Genomic DNA, 23,566 nt, shown 5'->3' with positions numbered 1-23,566 from the left:
TCCTCTGCTGGCTTTAAAGACTGATTATAGTGAGATGCGAAATCATTCACATTAAGTGGCTTACTTCGCTACTATATAGTATGCAAAAATACAGTATGTGAAAATCTAAGTATACAATTACTATGCGATTTTGGATGCTGTTCTCGAATCACTTGCGTAATGATTCAACGACTCAATCATAACACAGAACAACAGTTGGTGCCACCTACTGGTGTACAAGAAAGAGTCACTGAAATTTGAAATGTTCAAATGCCTATTAAAAAAAATACTATAGCGGAAAGCTTTCTGTTACTTTATATACATGTTTGTTTATAGAGCAAAGTCACACTTGTAATTGAGTAGTTTGAGTAGTAGTCGGAATACATTTCTGTTTTGACTACATAAAAAAGGCTGGGGAAACATTGGTCTAGACAGTGTATTCATGCCCACTGTCATCCAAGATATTGCATTGCAGCATAGGGATACTGCATTCTACAGTAGGGATCCAGTGTAACCATATTTAAAGGTATTAAATATCTAAAACACACACATTAGCCAAATTATAATATGCCCTTAATTGCATTATACTCAAACAGACATATCTTTTTCTCTCTGACCTCTCTCTGTCGTGTGTGTTCACTTACATTAGTACTGAAGTCCTTTGCATTGAAATGGCTGCTAATTGCATTGATCTCCTCTTGTGCATGCATAGCTACTGCAGCTGCTCTGTGCTGTGACAAATGACTTGGGGATTACACTGCTAAACAACTGCAGGAGTCTGTCTGATCTACTAGCCACACAATAGACCTCTGCCCAGAAACAAACCTCTGTGGTGCGCTGTTCAAGATCATAGTAGTATATGCAATTAAAAGTAAAAGGCAAGGTATGAATTTAGGTTCTCATTAAAAAAGAGAGAAACACTTTTATTGCTCTTTCATAACTCAGGAAACTAATGGAGTCCTTATTATTTCATTTACATTTCCCAAAAACCTCCTGTTTCAGCAAGAAAATGCTTCAACGCTAGTTATTTAAACATGTCTCCTTTGTTAGCTCCAGTTGTACTATAGAGAAATTAAACTGCCCCTGCAACAGGACTAAATGAATTGCTTTTGCTGGTGCAGTTAAATTGGTCAATGGTAAAATCTGATTTATGCATTAAAAACTCAGTGCCTGTAATCAGACTAGATTTAAAGGGCAAGAGGCCAACCATCTTTGGGGCATTCAGATGGGATTGTGATCCACTTTACTGGGCACTTCTCTGAGGGTCAGAGACAAACCGTAGAGTTGTCACAGAAAAACGAAGGATGCTGTCACTGTCATCAGAGGTGAGTAGAAAAGAAGTGCTTGTGTGTATTTGTGTGTGTGAGTGGGCCCCGATCGCCACGCGACAAAAAGGCCAGAGAAAATTACAACACTTCAAGTGTTTCCGACACCCCGACAGTGTCTGCGGCGGGAAATATGTAAATACGCTGCTAATCAAACGATCTGGAATTGCAAATGCCACAGCGAGGTTATGACCCAGAGCCTTGCTAATGGAGGGTTTAGGGCACCGGCGGAGCAGGTTGGAGTGACGGGTACCGCGGGGTTGAGAGCGCAGAGCGGACCCCTGGCGGACGACCTCTGCCTGCAGGCCCCTCACTATGCTGACAGTAATGAATGGAGAGAGCTGTTTATGCATATCAACGATTATTTACAGCCAAACAGCTAAGAGAGCGAATGCTAGTCATCAGGGACGCAGACACTCGAAAGGCTGGTGGCCAAGAAAATGAAGTCTCTCGATGAGGCGGCTTTCGGTAATGGATGGAGTGATATTCTCCAAACACAAAATGTGCTGGCTAAAATGACAAAAATAAAGACATTTTAACTAAAAGACATTGAAAAGTCTGATTAACGTTTAAAATTTTATTTATGTCTCTCATTAGTAAATAAAATAAATAAAACTTAAAATAAAAACATAATGAATAAATAAATTGATTCTTTGAGTTATCTTAAAGTCACATGAGTACTTCAGAACATAAAAAGTGATCAGGGATGAACAGGTACATCAATAACAAATTCTTTTCTTTTTTTTTTCAGTTACAATTAATCAGTGTTTATTCAATATTTTATTGTGCATGCTAATTTCCCCTATTTTTTATTTTTTCTTACCTTTACTTTATGCTCAATCTAATCTCAATCTTTAAAAACACTAATAATGTGATGCCTAAATTAATATGAACCATTTAAAACAACTGTCAATTTTTAGTGTTTTAATTTATTCAATTTAATTTCAGCCATTTATCGGCTTAAATTGTTTTACATTTTTAAAGAGTCCTTTATTTGTACCATCTAAAGCTCACCTAAAGTTCATTTTTAAAAACAATAATAATTTTTAACACTTTTAAATATAATCTTTAAGTAAATTTCAAAATGACTGTAAAATTTCTATATAATGTAATGATTCTAAAATTCTTTTGTAGCATTTAGAATTATTTTAGTGCTTTATTTGTACCTGACTTAAACTAGAGTCAGGTACATATATAGGCTACCTTAAAGAAGAACAACCCCAATCTAACATATTAACCTGTCCTGTATATTTTCCGACAGCTAGCAGCCTTTGTCTTTTAGCGTCATTGTCAAAGCTTTATGGCTCTGTGTGATTCGTGACTCATATCACCAAAGGAGAGAATTAAACCATATCTAAAGTATGCTAATCAGAAGCTTTTCAGTAGGTCTGCACTCTCAAAAGTGCAAATGGTTCCCAGGACATCCAGTGACATTTAACATCGCCTTCACTAATTTGTGCTTAATAGGCAAAAAGTGATTAGCATTAACATTAAAGACATTTCATACATCCCCCTTCCCCATTAATTGTCTTTTTTTAACTGATACTTAACAGTTGATGTATGTTAGCTGGATTCTACAGCTTAAACTAATGCTACGCTTTTGGCAGAAATCCTTCAGAAGTATACCAAGAGTACCAGTATAGTCTGTTTTGTGACAAAAGGACAAAATAGCAAGGAGAAACAGAACATTTTAAAGAAGCTGTTTAAAGTAAATCCTGTAATACAGGGCCCGGGATATCAGTCAGGCGCTCTAAATAGACCATCCAGTGTACGACTAAAGCTACTAGAGTGGGATTAGTCAAAAGAGAGCTAATTCTACAGCTCTTCCAGTTTGCCCAACAGATTCATGTGTCATTTGGTCATCTAGACCAGTTAAGATGAATGGACCAGCGAGGTTATGAACATTCTCATGGACCATTTATAACTCTCATGTCCTCTTCTGTCAACGGTGGTCTCTAAGCTGATGGCACAAAGATCTCTTACAATGTCCTAGAACTGATGTTCTCAAAGTCAGAGTGGTGTAAGGACAATGGTTCAATCACTTCGCCTTCAACACAAACAACTCTTCAACCTTCTCTACACTCATGGGAAATGGGCAGCGCCAATGATGACGGACAGTCCAATCTTCCAACCAGACACCTCTAAGAAGGACATGACTCTGGCCCACTACCTTTGGCCCAGCCAGAGCTGAAGGTGATAAATGTATATTGGCAAAGTGTCTGTGCCAATGCTATTAGCCTGAAGGCTTAAACTCCTGTATAATTTTCTTTAGGGACTTCTTTATAGGCAGAGCCCACAGTATTGGCAACTGTGATAGGAAGACTCGACTCTCCAAGACCAAGTGGAGTGGAATTTCTGATTAGGCCTCTTCCCATGCATCGAGCCAGTAATGAGCGAGAAGAAGAATGAAAGCTCTCTAAACAAACAGTGACGTTAACAATAGCATAAGTAGAAGTGCTGATGTGTTTAACTAGATATTTAGAAGACAAATGATGAATGGCCTTTGGCAACAGTGACCGTCTTAGAAGCACGTTGCCCACCATTAGTGGGACCAAAAAGAAGTGCAATACACTGTTTTCAAACATGTTTCCAGAACACTTCCACCCCTGTCAATCATTGGTCAACAAACAGATAGCCCCGCTCCCAAACTCACACCATTGGTCGAGCTAGTGTTGCTATGTCAGGGTGGTAGGCTAGGCTTCTTAAACAGTAATATATATATATATATATATTTTTTTTTTTTCAGAAAACAACACCCATTAATTTTGCATTTTATACTAATATATATATTAAAACCAAGCATCGTTATATATACTTTAATATATTAACTCTCTATATATTTTTTAAAGGTGTGTAAAATGTAGGCTACTTAACATTCATGGTCTCGTGCTTTTACGTGCCTTCGACTTATTCCCACCCCCCTTCTCTTTTGCAAGGAACAGTTACAGACTTTGTCAGTCCTTAGATAAATACCGGCAAGAAGAAGAAGAAGAAAAAAAAGAAAAAAAAAACGAGTAATTTGAGTCTTTTGTAATACACTTGACAATCATGCTGGAATCTTTCACCCCAGAAATGCTAATTACTCACAGCGGGAAACAGTTATGGAGAAGGGCGCAGGAGTTTAATGTATTCCAGTGTTGCCGTAAAGTCGACAAAGCGGAGCATTTGCGTGCCTCTCCTTTGCCCAAATACCTTAATCCAAATGCTGAAGGATTATTGTTAATGGGAGAACCTTTAATGAACCAAGAGTGACTTTATGAAGGTGAACTGAACCTACGGCTATATAACGACCATCATTGCACTTGAGTTTACGGTTGTCTTCCGCGGATTAAAAGCTCCGTAATGACGTACATTAAATTACAAAGCTGAAGTTTATGAAACAAACATGACGCTCCAACTTCTTAAAACATTATTCCAGTCCAAGTATGCTCTAAGTAAAGGGATATCAAATGTATAAATAGAAAAACTGTCAAAGAAACGTTAGGTTAAGACTTACCGCAAAACTTTTCTGTAATGGTAGTCTGCTTCTTCTAAGTGCTCGTACTGGATCTGGCGAGCACACAGCTTGGCTTATTCTAGACAGAGAAACTGGATAAAATTAATATAAAGCAATCATGTCAACCTGTATTGAAATATTTAAATAAAAATGCTATTATTTTTGTATAGAGTGACATTTCCTCAAAATGAGCCAGCAGTGCCTTATCGACAGTTATTGATGCGACCAGCAGATGGCGCGCTGCGGTAAGCAGAGAGCCCTGGAGCGGCTTAAATCTGAGGGCTGGAGGTATTTTCAGACAATGCTTCCTCCAGAAATTTCTTTTCGGAGAGGTCAGCAATCGTTGTGCAGTTTGCAGAAAAGCACCAGCAAGATTTATTATTACTATTATTATTATTCATTCACGGTTTACATTTAATTTATTGTATGATATTTGCTGATTATTGAGACATTTAGTGATGGACAGAATTGGCAGATAGCCATGTTTGTCATCACCTCTAAGTGTGTTTATTTAAAAATGTATTTCCTATAGAATGTTCCTTCTATCTATCCATCTGTCTTATCCCTCTTATTTAAATGAAACCTAGCTTTCTCATCTTTCCAGCCCCCCTTTCCCTCCCTTCTCCACGGCAGCGGACGGGAGAAACAGCCCGAGCGGGCGGCGTGTCAGATCGGCTGAGCGTCAGCGTGTCAGGACCCAGCTCACTGGCAGTGTCAGTCAGACATGGGTTTAACAGACACGGATCATAGACGGCCCTGCCAGCTAGAGAAGACCGCGAGTTCCAGCGCTCAGGGCTCAGGGAGTAGATACCGTTACAGGGGCATATGTTCTTTGGCAGCCCAGTCAACTCAGACACTCGCCCTCTCTCTTGTTGACTCAGCCAGCTGGTGGTGGAAGAGATGGGCAGCCGGATGATTAGAATGACAGGCATCTCGCTCTGTGAAAGGCAGACTGAGAGTCCAGGGCCTCACACACGCACACAAACACACACTCGCGGACTCATGTAAACCTAGAGCGAGCAAAAGGGGGAGACAGAGAGGATGAGAGAAAGAAAGGGACAGAGGGGCAGAGGCCTCACACATAGCAGAAGCTACACAAATACAGAGCTTAACAGCGGGTCAGGGGAGCGGGCGAAGAACAAGGAGAGAGACAGAGTCCTCACATGTCCCTTTTCATCAAAATTTGATGTGACAGCTCTTGAAGACATTCCTGTTTTTGCTATTACAAACACTCCAAATGTGTAGCTCAATACACTTCCTACTATGTATTGTCAGCAAATATCACACAATACATTTATATCACTAAGTAAGTCAGCCATTTGTGTCAACTAAAAGCTGGCCCGTTCTCCCGTCGCTCTGATAATAGGCACCGTAATTGATCCTGCATCGGGTTATTGATGTCTGGATCAATTAGCTTTAAACTGGCTATGTTGGAGGTATTCATTTTAGGAAACAATCTGCCTTTATAATACTGCACATTAATCATTAGTAAATGCCACTTAACACAAGGTTAATTACACTCTTAACGACTCTCATAACCATTTTGAAGCTGAGAGCTCTTGTATGTGTAATTTGCTCGTCATAATCTCAAGCATAGTACATTTTAAGTGGCTGATTGATGGACAGGAAATAGAATCTGCCCATCGTTTTAAAAGATAATAGAACACCTTATACAAGGAGGTCAGACTGCGGGAACAGACGGCAGGTAAAAGAGGGAGTTCACGCTCACGCTAAAATGTAAGTTTGCAGGTTTCATTTTTGGAAATGTCAGAGGTAAAACTGAAGCCAGGGAACTTTTTCGTCACTCATTCCCAAACTCACAGTCATGGAAAATCTGGATGTTGGGGATCTCTTATGAAATGCTGGTTTTCAGGTCTGGAAATTTCTATAGTTAATAAACAGTTTTCTAAATATCATGACTAGAAGGCAGCCATAATGAAGCTCAATCTCTGAGTGAGTCATTCTTGCAAGTTGGATCTTTTTAATTAATTGCCCAAACCAGTTCTCAGGTGATTCATCAATGAATCAGCATGAATCAAAATAATTTAAATTCCACCCCACCCTCACCACCAATCCAGGCAGAAAAAAAAAAATCAATGCTGTTGTTCAGCCTAAAACTTGTTCAATATGAGCATGAAGCTTGTTTGATTTGTGAGTGAATTATTCTTTTGTGTCAGTTAAGGTCAATAAATCAGTCAAACTGTTTCACAAATTATTCAAAATGATTCACTAGTGGATAAGTCTGAATCAAAGTGATTTATTAAAAATGTATTCATAAATAAGTGAAGTGAAGTGAAGTGTGGCCAAGTATGGTGACCCATACTCGGAATATGTGCTCTGCATTTAACCTATCCAAGTGTACACGCACAAACACATCATGAACACACCCAGAGCAGGTAAATAATAATTCATAATAATAATATAATATAATACATATATAGATAATATAACATATATGATAATAATAAATAAATAATAATCACAAATTCATGTATTGGAAAACATGGGAACCCCAGGCTTTTTCCTGGCCTGGAAAAAAACCTGCTCTGCAGATCTAGCCATTGTTGAGCATACAACTGGCAGAAAAGTTTGACTTTTGAGCAAATAATTATTTTAACCTCTTTTTTTTTTATCAACCAGACTTAATGATTCTTGATCCATTCCATCTGAATTAAAAAATATCTTTAAAAATCACCAGAAATGACTGGAAAGGTCCTGTACTATACAATAAATGAATCAATCCTGAGTGACCAAAATTCAATCAGCATTGATAGCAACTTGGCACATCACTATAGAACGCGCCATCAGAGGTGTGGCTTATTCAATCAGAATCAAAATTATTTGTAAATATGTAATAGACCATGTAACAGACCTCGCGTTTACTTTAGCTTTAGTAAGGTCGCAGCTCACACACATCCATCTCGTAATCTGAAGATTTATACACTTTGCTCATTGACTGGGGCATTGTTTCAGCTCGACCCAACTTCTGCTGGCTTCAGATGAAAACTATCGATTTAAAGTCAGTTTACAGTGGATTTCATTTGTTTGGAAGCGTGAAAGCTGTTAATGCATTGTAATATCGGCATAAACAGGAAACGCTACCCTCGCACGTCGTAACCCTGTTTCACTACTGCTCCAGGGGCCGCTAATGGCAGCATAGAGTTAATCTGAAAAATATGTCCATGAATCAAAAACAGATTGATCGACTCCTTCATTTGAGCAACATATTACAAGGGCACGGTGAGTCTGTGTACGGTTCACTTCCAGATTAACTACCTTTTTAAAAGGTGCAACCGCGGTCCATCTCTCCAGGGTAAAACTGAAGAATGGCAAAAGGACAAATGAATTCTGGTAACCTTGATATTCTGGCGGATTCAAGAAACACACTTGCATTCCTAGCATTTACAACCCCCCCCCACGCCTCCTCGTTCTCTTTCATGCACACACTGACACACACGATTCAGGCCTGCGTTCGCACCTTGCACGTTTTCATTATGCGAGGCTAAGTGGGCGGCACGCTAGTCCTCCCCCTCGCACTCGCTGCCATCTTTATATGATATTTTGGGTAATAATCACTGCTATCAGGCCATCCTCTCTCTCTTTGTTTCATTTCCTGTTCATCGGCAGGCACGCCGCCTCTCTCCGCTCATCCCTCTTCACAGCTTTGTGTAGCACGGGGCCTTTACAATAGAGAGGCGAGGCAGAGGAGGCGTGCGGTTGGCACAGCGTGTCATTAACTCTTTACTGTTGCCGCAGAGCCAGACAGCAATCTGACTTACTGCACACGATTACACCAGGCCCCTCTCCGTAGCCTAACAGTATTTATTAACATGTCCCTCCCTGTCACCTATCAACAGGTACTTAAAGGCCTTTCACCTCGTGGAGCACTTAGCTGTAAGAGGAACACCTGTGTTAATGTGTCACTCCCAAGCTATTTCTGCGAGTTAAAAGGCAGCTATTGTGTCGAATGAAAGCGCACGACCCATCTATAACAATGGAGAAAAGCAGGTGTACGAGCCGTTGCTGTGATAGACCAACAAAACTGGTGAAAGTAAGAAATAATGGATAATTGCTTCATTTAAACGGTGTTGTGAAATTATCAAGTGAAACCTCTGAAGTGCTACTCTTTAGAGCTGAATGCAAAATTGTTGTAAATATTAGTATATGGAATGGTGATGTAAAGGCATTATCTCAACATAAGCATTGAACTAAAGGGGGCTTGAATTAGCAATGCCTCAGTTGTCATCATACAAAACTGCAATTGACCAATCAGAATCAAGTATTCCAGAGGTGAAGGTCATTCGTTGTGCAATTCTCAATACCATCAGCACTAATTTTTGTAAGGTATACTTTGTATGCAAACTGTTCAAAGGTCACAGAGAGAATCTTTCTCTACTTAATAATAAATGTGTTTATTCATTTATTCTGAATAAATAAGAAGAGCATTGTACTGCCGGGTCTTTATCTGATGATTTTTTAATCACCAGCGCTGGAAAATGTCAGTAGGTCTAAAACAAAAAGAAATATTTCAAATGTACACAGGGAATGTGAGAATGGTTTTGAAATATTTCAGCTGGCCCCGGATCATTTGCCATTTTCACCTTCTTGAGCTTGTCAAGATTGGCAGCATTAAAACAAATGACCAAACAAGCCGTGTGGAGGAGAGAAATTTGACAGACAGGAACTGATTTCCACTCCGTACTACGATTTAGACATTTTACAGGTTTTCACACTCCAGATTATAATTATGCTCTGCTGTAAAATATTTTACTGGCTAGATCTTGCTATGATCAAAATGACTGTTTGTTTGACAGGAGGAGTGTTCAGGAAACCTGTCTGAAAATGTCATTATTTTTCTATTTAGACTGGTAACACCAGCATAAATATCACACTCTTTAAAATTATAACTTACCTACTGGATTTTCAATGTGGTCTCAGGCTTTTGAATCCCATTTACTATCTTTAACTGAAGCTGTATTTTATTTAAAAAAATAAAAATAAAACAAACCATGAAATTATTGTAAAGACGTGACTCGCTCTCTTTAGGCTGTGAGAGAAAGAAAAGAAACTCCTTCATTTCTGATATGCACCGTATAATACAGAAACGCTTCAAACTGAAAGGTGAAAAGCATACGAGGCATATTGCGAACAATAAAACACCCTGCCTGCAGACCATAGGTGAATATACATGTCTTGAGAACAAAAAAAAGCAAGAGATTTTGGTGTGAACGCCGACACCATATTTTGGCATTCTACATGTGTGAATTGTCTGTCCTATCTGCTCGTCTCGAGGGACAACAGGACAGGTGGCCATCATAACCGAAACAGATGCTGAAGAGAAGCAGTGCTGATGAGATTCTCTGGCTACTGAGAGAAAAGGGAAGTGGAGATGAAGTCAGCACTTTTGTTCTACTTCATACACGGTCAAGGCCGCCATGTTGAGGCACGTGTAAACTCTCGTTCCCCTGTGACAAAACGAGAAAAATAGCTCTCGGCAAAATGCACGCTTCTTCTTTTTTCCCCCTCTTGGAAGAAGGGATTTGGTTTTTTGTCTGTTTAACATATGAGGGTGTTTCTCCAGCATAAAAGGCTGTTTCTGAGAGGAGTTATGAGAGTAGGCAATACTGAATAGATCGTTTGCACCATAAAATGTCTCCTTTGTTTGAATGGAAGGCTAACAACAATGCAAAGCACAACAGAACAAAGTGAGGTATTTTCTCCCTCTGATGAGGAGAGGGATTGTACTGCATACAAAAAAAAAAAAAAAAGATTTCTATAGCAACGCAGGATTCAGAATCTTAAAGTCTTATTTTTCTGCATACAGCAGAACTTGATTACACAATGAAAGGTGCTAATTTAAGAGATGCATTTACATGCTAACAATCCTTTCATTCAACAGTCGCGATTCAGATGATCTATATCTCTTTTGAGCTAGGCATTTGAATCGCATGAAACAAAAGAGATACACAATAGTGTATGATGTCGCATAGACTAATGGGATTTATTTTCAAAGGAACAAAAAGCACAGGGACAGTCGTTTCAGAAGAACATTGTGTGTGGAAATAAAGAAAAGGGGCCGGACTACAATACGTAATCGCTCGTGAAAAATTTGTAAACGTTAGGCCTGTCGCGATTATTTACATGCATTGCGATTTCAGATGTTAACTCGATTCACATATTGGCATCCAAAATATGGGAATTTTACACAAACATCAAATTAAATGCCAATTTTATATGTGTCACGCAAAGAGCTTCAGATTCAATTTTGTATTATAATTATAAGTGGATGTTACAATGGTAAAACCAAAAAACATGACAAGAGTGTCAAAAACAGCAACAAAAAACAACTATAATTTAAAAAATAAAATGATAAATTAAGATTCACTGGAGATTAAATGATTAACTGCACTCTTATAAATTAATGAGTAGTGAAATTGATTTAATTAGGACTGACATAAATTACTTAGGCAATATATTGATTATGCATCTGTACATTTCAATATAATAATGACAATTATTTGTTATTTTTATCAATATATATTTATTATTTATGTATACACAACTAAATAATTATGAATTAATTTAACCAAATGTCAAAGCATAAATATTATTTAAATGGCATGTTAAAAAAATCTATAACATAACGTTATTATTTTAAATGATATTATAGGAAATGCTTTATATTTTTTTATAAATTAATTACTTTCATATCATCTGAGATTGTACAAAGCCTTTAAAGAAATCATATTTTATTAATGCTTCCAGCATGACTAAAATAATTTTTTGTACGCCAATGAAATGCTCGCAAAAATGTCACAGTTGCACCAGCCACAGCAGCTCTGAGTTCTCCTGCATTGTTTTCTATCAGCGTACTGTGTTGTTTTGCAGCTTTACTGGGGTGTAGTCTGTGCTGATTAATTAGGAGAGCTGTAGGCTGGCGTTGGAGAGGAATGCAGCCGAGGTGATGAATATTAGTGTCTTCTCTAGTGTTAAGTTTGAATTAATCATCTCACGGCTGGCGAGCCGAGCCACAGTCCAGCGGCTTTACTGCTACAGTCCCACAAAGAGAATGTATTGCATCAGTCCAGCATGCTACACTGCACCCCTAAATGTTTGCTTCCCTCTTTTCCTTTTTCGGACAAAAGGCAAGAAACGGCAGAGAATACAGCGATGGGGAGAGACGCAGAGGGCCACACAAGAGGAATAGCTTGGAGACGCTCTTCACAGTTTATCATCTCGCTTGGCTTTCAGAGGATTGTTAGAGGGGAAACTGAGATCAGGAGCCTTCTAGCCACGAATGTCCAATTTGGAGGCCGCTGCTTGTACGTACTGATGACTACAAAATACTAGCAGCTGTTCTCACACCATTTCCTCCCTATTGGCTTTTTCCCGCTCACGCTGCTCTTCCCTGTCTCTCTCTCTCTCTCTCTCTCCCCTCCAGCGCTCTGCGGTGATAGATAGACATATGTCTGCGACACCAAAGTGCCTATCTGGCCCTGGTGTGTCAGCTCACCTTTATCAAAGCATGCACAGGTATATCCAGCTGCCATGGCTCATTACACCACCGCAGCGTGCTTGAAATGTTTGAGCTGCTTCTGTCGCACCCCTCCCTCTACATCCCTCCCCCCCAACCCATCACCCCTGCGCTCTACTAACTTTGTAGCACCCGAGCTAAAGGAGACAATTGAACGAAGGCCATTAGACAGCGGCAGAGGAAAAAATGGGCGCCGGTGAGTGATGGATGTTAGCACAGCCGCTCTGGCTGAGGGCAGGTGATCGGCGCTAACGAGGGAGCCATCAGGCCCCGTTCTGACAGATGGGGACGTGGCGGCTAATATTGGCAGGCGATTGACAGCGAGCGCGGTGATTAGCGTCGCTTAAAGCCCCCCCCTTACCTCTCACAGCCTGCCCCTCCTTGCACGGAGACTGACCGCTGGATGACACCAGCTGATTGTATTGATGGAGGGACAAAAGGGCAGAACAGTACAGAGTTTTCTCTGGGAAAATTTGTGCTGGATTATGTGCCAGATAATAGTTTAAAATGTCGCATGTGCATTTTTTTTTTTTTTTTTTTTTTTTTTTTTTTACATTCCAAGTGTAAAAGCTTTAGTATTTGAATATTATTTATTCAAATTTTTAATCTGTGTCTAAAATATCATTTTATCATAAACTATATATATTTGTAAGATGTAAAATGTAAAAATAATAAAAATTTATAATGTAAAATAAAATAATTGTAAAAAAGAGCACAAAGTAAACTTTCAAAAATGATATTTAAAAAGAAATTATACATGCACATAATGTATTTGTAAAAAATATTTCAATATTTTAATTATAATTAATTTATTCGTATAAATGTTTTAGTGTTTTTGTATTTTTTTAAATGTTTAATTTGTACATTCAGAAATTTAAACTTTTACCAACAATAAAAAATTACAATATTTTAAAGATTTTATTTGCACATACTAAATGTACAAATCAAATATTTAAAAAAAAAAAAAAAACATTTTTATATATTTATTAATATAAATATTTATATATATATATATATATATATTGTATTTTTTCTAACTAAAACATATAATTATTAAAAAACAATGCTGTTTAATGTAACTTTAGGTGAATTATAACATATAACATCTCTAAATATGTAAAGACTGAAAACTTTTTCCCAAATTCCATCTCTAAAACATGTTCAAAACTCACTTTTCCTGATCCTTTCCATGTGTTTTTGCAGTCCATCCATAACCCTCATGTGCTAGGCTACCAAAACTCCTTTACTCATCCGATTATCCATCCATCCATCACCCGCTCTCCAAAATTGTATCAAAACAATGAGGCAATAATGATCTAAACCCTCTGTTAGTGTGCTGGACCCACTACAATGAGACCGGCGCTGTACCGTTCATGGCCTGCGGACACGCAGATCTATAATAAATCCTTCAGCGCTAGTGTGCTGTTCCGTAGGAGCTGGTTCACCTTGTTAAGAGCTAACAAACAGCCTTGGGCCTCCTGGTTAGCTGCACAACTCCATTAGTCATCTGATGAAGAGCCCACGTCTGATACCAGCACAACAGCAAGACAACCACTCCATCTTTACCTGCAAGAGAAGGCTTCAGTTATGGCCCTGCTAAAGCACTTTTCTATGGTTAGCATTTCAAATGTAAAGTATGAATACATCGCAAGAGCTAACAACATCTATTATGTTAAAATCCTAAACCGTCAGTGCATTGAACTTTTCACTAGAAGGGAGCTCTGAATAAATCATTATGACAATGAAAACAAAAATGACACTACATTTCCAGTCTAACTTTGTACAAACAAAAAAGTACTAAGAGTGTTTTGGACATGGTAGTATACCAAGGTAATATCGGAGTGTGCAACTAAGCAGCACTTTGTGAGACTACAAGATGAATTTTATTGAACTGAAGCTCTGGCGCTATTTTGTTGGTCAGTGAATCAGTCTAAACTATTTACGCTCTGATCTGTGGTGCCTCCTAATGAGGCAGATACCTTAAACCAGTCGTATTTGTCTCTTTTAGTTTGAGGCAGATAGGATGACATTGACTTGGAAACGGCCTCTGAAAATGCCAGACATGGAGCCATTTTGGGTTCGGATCAATGGCGTAATCTGGTGCCTTGGAGACTGTGAACTTCCTCTTGCTTGTATGGGTCAAAGGGGAAGACAAACAGAAAGCATTTCAGTTTTAAAACCTACACTTATATACTCTCTATACATTTCACATACGCTTATAAGAGAGAATGCACGTTGTATGTAGACATCATAATTTCCAATTAAACTCAGTTCAAGTTGAATGTCTTTGTGGCGAAGAGGAAGGAAATGTCATTTCTTTCCAATGGCTACTGGAAATGTTTAATATGGTATTCGGTAAGAACTGGTGGTCGCATAGTTTAAAGAAGGCCAACAGGACCCGATACTGCATGGATGGCTGTATTAGTATTTATCTCTTCTTATAAAGCGATAAGCAATGAGGCTGTATTACAATCATTTTACCTAAGGCACCTCCCTTTACAGTGGTAAAAAAAAAATAATAATAATAATAATAATAATAAACATTTCTTCCACCAAGTGCTTTAGCCAAAATGGGTAGTTTTTGGCAGCAACTTGATGCATTAAAGATGAGTTGTTGAGAAAAAAAGACTGAGTTATCTTAAAAATGACTGATAAATTGGCAGAACATGAATTCTTTTTTTAACTACAGACTTCAGTTCAAAACAAAAATATTATTTCAATATTATTATGATATGTAGTTTTATATGACATTACTTTGACATTTGGGCGAATATTGTGGGTCGAGCTATCTTCAGATTCAAGTAATTCTCAAAATATTTAATATCTGTGAAGCTAAACATATGATACAAAAAATATTGTGTTTATCTGCATTATATGGCAGTTTAATACAACTTATCCAGTTAAAATACAGAAAACTATCAGTTTTAAAATACTTATCTATAAAATTTTATTCTTTATGTGTTACAGATGATCATTTAACAGGTGGTTTCTGACCAAAGCGTCTTACTAACTTCATGAACGTTAAGCAACAGTCACCTTACTTATTTGTTTTAGAAGAAATACATCTGTTGAGACTGGCTTTAATTAAAATATTGTGTATTTAATCATGTTACATGAAATGCTGATGATCATCTATTGCTCAGCTGTGTTTATAGAAACATTCTGTGGGTGGAGAATAAAAGGGCTTTGAGTTTTAGCTTCACCTCTCTTTCTCTCAGGGCTTTAATTGGGATGTGTGCAGGCTGACACTCAAATGCTGCGTGGGTGATTTGAGGCGAAGAGTATGATATCACCTTCTCACAAACACACACTAAGAGACGGAGCGAGAGAGGCTGCAGGCGCTCCAGTGGACAGCGGCTCTCATAAATCCAGCTGTGTGTGATTTGTGCTAAAGCATTGTTATGAAACTCAGTTCGTGGAAATAGAGGACAGCGTTGAGAAAAAAAAGGGAAGAGAAAATACGACACAGAAATCAAAGATATCCATCAAATTAACACATCAATTGCTTGATTGTAATCTCCCCAGCACTGCACCGCAAACACTTGCTCTGCCACCGACGGGCACAGAGCTGTGATTTATCAATGCAAAGCTAATAGCATCAATATGAATCTAACTAAAAATCAATATTTCATTACTAAATTGTTGGAGGGAATGAAGAGGGATGAGAGGGGTGGGATGGTTCTCCTGGGTGAGAGCATCTGGAGTTCATTGTGACACGATGAGTGATGCGTGACTCTGGGGCGCTGGGAGAGGACACGGGGAGGACAGCAGGCCGGAGTCCTACCACAGCCAGGATGCTGCGTCTCAGACTCTTACCCTGCACTGTCTCCATCATACCTTTGTTCCCTTTGCCTCTTTATCACTCTATTTCTTATGCATTTTTAAAAAGGCGTAAAAGCACACTTCTTTTATTAATGCATTGACTCACATTGAAAATAATGAAAATAATCAAATTGGTGTAGGGTGCTTTTTCTTTTACTTTCTTCTAAACCTGATTTTATCCTCCCAAACGTGATCTCATAGGTGTCTTGTATAGTGTGGTTCTATCTAGGGGTGACTTACACTTTGTTGAGGGGGCTTCTTGATGCTTTAAGTGGTATAAAACATGAGCAAAGAAAAAAAAAGATTTTTATTTATTATTATTATTATTATTATTTTACAAGTACATTTTTAAGTGCAAAATAGAGAAAGATAGATTTTAGTTTTCGCCTGGAATTTTGTATTTAATGAACAAATCTTTTCAGATTACTAAAGTTATCAGTTATTTTTGAGAGAAGTTCATTTTGAAGCATTCCTTTTTTACACACACACACACACACACACACACACAAAATTAAATATCTGTATCAGTTAAATAAACTATATATTATAAAATGTTTCTGAAGAAAAAAATCAAACCTCAGTTGGTTTGAAACGTCTGGATCATGCAAATATGCATTTTAATATTTGGGTAGACACTGAAAAAGATCAACATTCAGCGAGATCTAAAATGTAGACCCCTTTACTAGCACTCTCATAAGAAAACATCACGCTTTTGACTTTTACTCTGCACCACCAAAACGCCACACTTGTGCAATGTTCAACTCGGTCCAGAGGATTCGACTTTAACCAAGGCTAAAAGTTTAAATGTTAACATGATATGAATGAAAATTATGCCAGCATTTATGCATTACTATTGTTCACTTTTTATCTTGTATTTTCTGTCGAAGACAAAAGGAGTTTTATTTCACAAAGCATTATAAAAGTATTCTTTAAATTTAAAGACAAAGCTGCCTTTCTCTAGCAAAGTTTCTTCATCTTTACCAGTAAAAGAGAGCACCACTATGCAACTGTATCAAGGTGCACAAATATTTAAGGGTTCACCTTGAAGATTCTGTCAGTACGGTGATATTCTGCATTTATGAACATGAAGATCACCCTGATTTCACACATCCTTTTTTCTCTCACTCTCTGTTGCTCTACAGTATGTTCAACATTCGCTGATTGCACCTCAGGATTTTTTTTTTCAGATATTAAAGTGTTTGCAGTCAGTATTGAATCACTGGAGAATCCTCTTTTTACTGTTTTGCTGCCTGCGTTTTCTTGTCTGCGCCGCTGTAAAGTGTTAATACAGAAAGATCTGAGACTGGAAACCCGGCCTTAGAACTCTCCTTTCAATTCAACGCTAACGATCAGACGCTCTGATACACGCACGATTAGCCATAGCGTATGAAATGGTAGGCAGAAGCCTCTTTGCCCCTCGTTGCTTCCCTATGAACCATAGCAGCATCTATTTTGCCATTCCTCCACTCTTCAAACGCCAAACATTTAGACTATTTACCATTTAAATGATCGCCGTTTTTTATCTAGCTGCCTGTGAGAGTGCTTTCGACATGCACAGATTGACATGCCTATGTTTTTAATGCCTCGGGGCAAACCCTCTGGAGTTTAAAACCAACAGACTTTCTGCTAGTGCTGAGAAAACAGCATTTGATCTCTAAAGGAGCAGCAGCCACACTAATGATGATATGCAAGCGCTAGCTAACTTTTCGCAGGGAGGAAGAAGAAGAAGAGAGAGTGTGAAGAAGAAAAAACGCAAAGTATGACAACTCCCAAAGGTGAGATCCGTGCCAATGATTTGTTTGCTCTTCCTTCAAGGCTTCAAGAATTCGTTTATTTTTCCTGATATATTTCCATCCTATTAATTCATCTCTTTTTAAGGTCAAGTTTGCACTAATATCTCCAAAATAAATGTCCCAGAAGAGGGATGAATATTGCATTTAGAGAGCGCCGAGTTTTAAGAGACAGCTGTAGGAAGAGGCAGGGACGTGATGTTGAGTTATCCCAGTCGAGATGTTAGCTTGCTAGAGCTGTGATCGGTATTGTATCACACAGTCTACACCAGAGACGAGCCAAACCCCATGCCGACTGCCGTAATTATTAGCTGCAAACGGACTCAGCTTGAGCACTATTAGAGCGGATTAACAAAAGTTCCAGCTATAATTATCAAAGGTGCAAAAGCAGGTGTTTAGGAACCGAATTAACGGAGGAGGAACTGCAGCACTGCTGAGAGCACATCAGGATGGAGAGGGAGGGGGGGACCACAAAATAAACTTCATTAAAAATCTGTAAATTTGTTCTCGGACTTTTTGTCTAATTTTCAGATTGCCGCGACATGCTCTATTGTCGCCAGTTTTAACACGTGATCCAACAGCACATGGGATGAGGGGATCTGTTGGAAACAAATCACCAGGGGAACGCTTCCGTGTTTCACAGCAGATGTTTGCTCATAGGCGGACTGGAGAAGTGTGGCCATTTCCCAAAGGACAGGCAGGAAGTGGTGAGGTTTGGGGTGTTAGAAAAAAAAAGAGGAAAGATGCTCTTACCGGTGTTTGGTAAACGGATTTATAATTTGCATTTATTATTCTCGTTCCCTCTGAATTTTCCTTTTCGTCCCTGAGGAAATAACCAGAAAAACAACTCTAATGACAACAATGCGCAGCCTATTACACTTTCTTTTGTAAGTTTGCAAATCAGATTCCCAGCATTGTCAGCAGTGAGGGTGGGGTACCAGACACTGCTTCAAGTGGAAAAATGTGGTGCTATTTCCCCTTGTTTGCATATTGTGAATATCTGCAAACTACGGTTCAAATGTTAGGCTGGTCTATTGAAAAATGATTACAATTTATAATAAATTTTCTATTTTAATATATTTTAAAATGTCATTCATCCTTGTGATGGCAATGCTACATTTCCAGCAGCCACATATCACATGGTCCATCAGAAATCATTTGATTCTAATATGCTGATTTGGTCCTGAAGAAACATTTCTTATTATCATCAATGTTGAAAACAGTTGAGCTTCTTCAGAATTCATTGATGAATAGAAATAGTTCAAAAGAACAATATTTAGGCTACATGATACATTCTTTTGTAATATTATAAATGTCTTTACTGTTACTTTTGATCAATGTAATTGGTCCTAACTAATTCCATTTCTTACTATAAATAAATAAAAGACAAATCTTACAGATTTCTAATGGTAGTATGTCTATTCACATACAATCTAATATTGTTGGCTACACAGAACAGTTATCTACAACATAGCCAACATTGTAGAAGACAAACTGGGCAAAATATCATAATATCTCACATTTTGATCACAAATTGAAAGACAGAAATGACACATATTTAATTCTATCCTTAATATTTTTCGGATTGTAATTAAGGCCCCAATGCAACCTATTTCAAGACATTTTTCATTCAAATTTAAGGCCAAATTCTGAAAATATTTCTACTTTTAAGGAGACTCCAACACAGCTTTCCAGAAAAGATGCTTATTGGCTTGTAAATAATGAATGGCAAACATGAGAATGTTAGAATGTGCAAAAGAAAAAGAAAAGAGGCAATCCAGCAACACACTTTTTAAATTCTGACTCGGTGCTGTTTCTTCCCTGAAGCAGGGACAGGAAAGAGAACCGACAATTAATGAGAGCTGGCTGTACCCAAGAATCATTCCTGACGATCTTCAAACACTGGTATCAGTGCAATCAAATGCTGAATTTGACAATAGGCTGCATTAATAATATAAAACAAAGTATGAAAACACACCCATAGTCCTTTTAGAAAGCTAAACGAGGGACCTTGACCCTGGGGGCCACCTGGAACACCAGGGCAAAGGAGGCCTTCTGTGCTTATAGCCCCCTCTCTGCCCTCCTTTGGCAGGTAAACAGACAAGGGCCTCACCCACAGGCTGTAGGCTATTTACATTCATGCTAAGGGAACGGATGCCCTGACGGATGTCAGTTCATGCACCCCACAATCATGGGCACACCTGCCTGGGCATAAACACCAAAACAAGGGTCACCGTTGCGAGTCTGATGGGGGTAAGACCCTTGGCTTTACCAAGGCCACAGATCCCAATCTGGTGTATGTATGGACGGCTCTGTCAACAAACCGATCCCCTGTCTCGGCACTAAAAGAGATGTCAGCTGCTGTCCTCAGTGACTTTAACTGGCATGTTAGAAGCTAAAGGGCAGAAAATGCAGAAGACTGGTCCGGCACCCGCACAAGTATGTCCAAACGCCATAACACGCCGTTTCCAAACGGGTCCTGACCTCTAGCTCCGGGGCAAACAGGCCGGGTTGAGGTTATTCATTTCGAGTCTGTGTCTCCTCCACCATCTTCACTTACACATAAGGAGCGCTGGCTTGTTTACCACTGCCCCGGTCTCGCCTGCCAGGGACCGTTCTAATCACATTACCAATTTTACATTAGCAATTTTACCTCGTACGTCTCACATAATGGCCGACACGTATCGTAGATCTTGATTTCTGCAGGAAGCATTTAGAGCGAAGCTTCGTCTCCTGAGATCTGACCATTTGTACTTGACCTTTTCGTGGGGCACAGTGATGTATTTAAGTATGCAAAACAGCTCTTTTTGAAAGTCATATGTCGACTTGCCTCCACTGACCCCCAGGGACCACCGTGAGCCGACGTTATACGTGCGTTTGTAAAGTTTTATGGGCTTTATAAGCAATGACCAACTGTGAAAACAAACTTTTCAGATGAAGCTCCAGATTTGGACCGCTCCCAACGAGAGGACAAACCGATCATTTTTCCTCTTCGGTGCCTTCCAACATCTCGTTCTTATTTTGGCATTGCACGTCCTCCTCTGTGCGGAGTAGAGGAAAGGAGAGGAGAGGAGGTGAGAGAACGAACACAGGAGAGAAACCGACAGAGAGAGGGAGCGTCTCGAAGCACAATCGATCTTTGTTGAACAAACTCCTAGCAGATGGCGCTGTGTGTTGGTGACACATTGCCACCCACACTGCTGACTGACTCACTGTTTGCCACGTTTGTGATAAATCACTAAGCTCGAACGATACTGTACCGTAAACATCATTCGGCTCGACACAAACAAGCTCCGATCTGATCCTTCATTCAATCCGTTTGATGGTGAAGTAAATGCATATCAATCAAAATGGTCCTTCCATACCTGAACATTTCTTAGTTTCATGATTCACAAAATTATAAGTGTGGGCTCAGCAGTGTAAACACACATTTAATGGGTTGCTCTTGTCCCTTAAACAAAAATAGAAACAAGTGAGTCAATTGTTGATATGCAGTAAATGTATAGAGCTATAAAAATGATGGTAAATGGCATGGAACAGATTATTTGTTCTGAATTAAATGAGTTATGTCTGCTTTACTGTTACCAAATGTGAGCAATTTGAAACTCTAAGATAAACCTGAGAAGCAGATAGGATCAGTAAAAATATAATAAAGTGAAATATAAAATTAACATGGATCACAGAGAAAGAAAAAACGATACTAACCATGCCTTCTTCTTGGAGTTACAACATTGCTGAGTTTGCAATGGGACACTGATGTGAAATCTGTAAAGCAGAAAGTCTTGATTTACTCTTCATCGGATCTATAAACAAAAGTGAAATGAAAGAGATTTAATTAGTGATTTGAAATATCCTGTGGGCAGTCACAAACACCATACAGTTTTACAGTACATATGTGAATATCACACAAAAAAAACTACAATTTAACCTGGGGCAAAGCGTAAGCAGTAAATTATACTAACCATGGCACAGTCCTTCAGTCCCAACATTAATTGTCCTATTGTATAAAACTTTATTAACATATAACATTTTTAAGGAGGAGAATTTGTGCTGCAGTTGAATGAGCTGACTATTCCACAGAGACTGAAAATCTTCAGTGGCTCTATCTCTGATGAGTATCAGCTATTAGCTGCTTTTGGCTGGATATTCTCCTGGGGTCTGCTTCTGCTGAGCGCTGGGTTGCACCACTCTCTCCTTATCATGTCTGTCCACCTGTCACACTTGGCCCTTCTGTCCACTCCCTGCCACGTTAACTGTTAAACACACACTCACACACACATTACTCACTCATCTAATCAATCACTCTAAAATGCAAGCCTTTTACATGTATGAAAAAATAATAAATGCACGCACACACAAGGGCACACACACACAGTCTACTCACCAAATTGTGCCATGTACCCTCTTGTATTAGTAAGCTAAGTGGATGTTGAATGTGACAAATAAATGATACATAAACACATACAAAATAATAATAATCTTAATAAATAAATAAATAATCTATACATTTTTACTAATTTAATAATGATAATAATTTGTTCACATTTGCCCCCCCCCCAATCAGAAAATTTAATTTGTTAATCAGTGAATTTTAAAATACTACCTTAAAAAACATAATAATAATAATAATAATAATAATAATACATTTGAAAAAAATCTAATATTAAAGAAATAGGGTACCAAAAGCACATTTCAGTGATTCAAAACTGTCACTGAGGCCTCCAGAAAAAGACACACACAAAAAAGGTACATGCCCAGCAAAAAGGTCTTTGACATCCTGAAGGAAACAAAAAATAACAGTCAAAACCTTGTGCACATGCACTAATATGAATAATCTCTCAAATTAATGCGTATAATGCTTAAAAACTCAGTCCGACATTCACCAGGCAAAGGTCATCTCGCAAAGGCCCAGTGGACACGGATCGTGTGCCAAGCCGACGCGTTTATTCTTGCATTTCACATGCGCTATCAAAAGACAGAAGGATGCAGGAAACCTCCAGAGTCTTGCCTTGACAGAGTTAAAACTGCAGGTCGCCCTCATGCGATCGCATCGAGACCAGAACTGCTGTGACAGGTTTTCTCCTCGTGCTCTTTCTCAGTGCTGTTCCATAAAAGCTCACGCGCTTTGACGCTAATGTTTTTCCGAAGCCCTCCCTTAACAATGCTGAAATAAAGTCCTTCCCCTGAGGAGACACTGGCATTAGAGTCAAGCCAAGTCGTGATAGTGCCACCACCGCGGCACCAGTTTATTCGCAAGCGCTCGCTGCCGCTATTGACTCGGCGGATTAGCACGCCACGCATGAGCCCCCCTCGGCCCCCACCGCCAGGATCCATGAGAACAGAATGGGGTCAGAGGCGCGTTAGGGCAGAACACACTTAGATGCACCAGATTAGATTATTTGAAGCCCTTTGCCGAGCTCTCGTCTTGACAACAAATATCCCCGGGCCTCTCGGAGATGGTCACTGGGCGACTGCTCGCGACGTGGCAAAAACAATGTGTTGATTTTGATCTAGCGTTGAACCGCTCCCTCTGTCCATAGCGGTTATGTAAATAAACGTGTCATTCGGGAGGTTAAAGCTAATTTCAGACCCTCCATTTTAGATTATGTCAAAGAAAGAG

At 38.9% G+C, this 23,566-nt stretch overlaps 1 long non-coding RNA gene across 1 annotated transcript in view; it reads right to left on the bottom strand.

Annotated features, from left to right (window-relative positions):
* Positions 1-22,495, bottom strand: part of LOC127979762 (uncharacterized) — a 46,084-nt gene extending 23,589 nt beyond the window's left edge. The window contains exons 1-5 of the long non-coding RNA XR_008158864.1: positions 21,909-22,495; positions 21,652-21,749; positions 18,700-18,769; positions 13,780-13,900; positions 4,801-4,879 (exon numbers count right to left, since the gene is read on the bottom strand). This is a non-coding gene — a long non-coding RNA (uncharacterized LOC127979762). The remainder of the gene's footprint in view (positions 1-4,800; positions 4,880-13,779; positions 13,901-18,699; positions 18,770-21,651; positions 21,750-21,908) is intronic.
* Between the last annotated feature and the right edge of the window lie 1,071 nt (positions 22,496-23,566).

The sequence above is a fragment of the Carassius gibelio genome, chromosome B19 (genome assembly GCF_023724105.1).
Source record: "Carassius gibelio isolate Cgi1373 ecotype wild population from Czech Republic chromosome B19, carGib1.2-hapl.c, whole genome shotgun sequence".
Taxonomy (NCBI): domain Eukaryota; kingdom Metazoa; phylum Chordata; class Actinopteri; order Cypriniformes; family Cyprinidae; genus Carassius; species Carassius gibelio.
The sequence above is the reverse complement of the archived record's forward strand: the minus strand, read 5'-3'. Positions and strand labels throughout refer to the sequence as shown.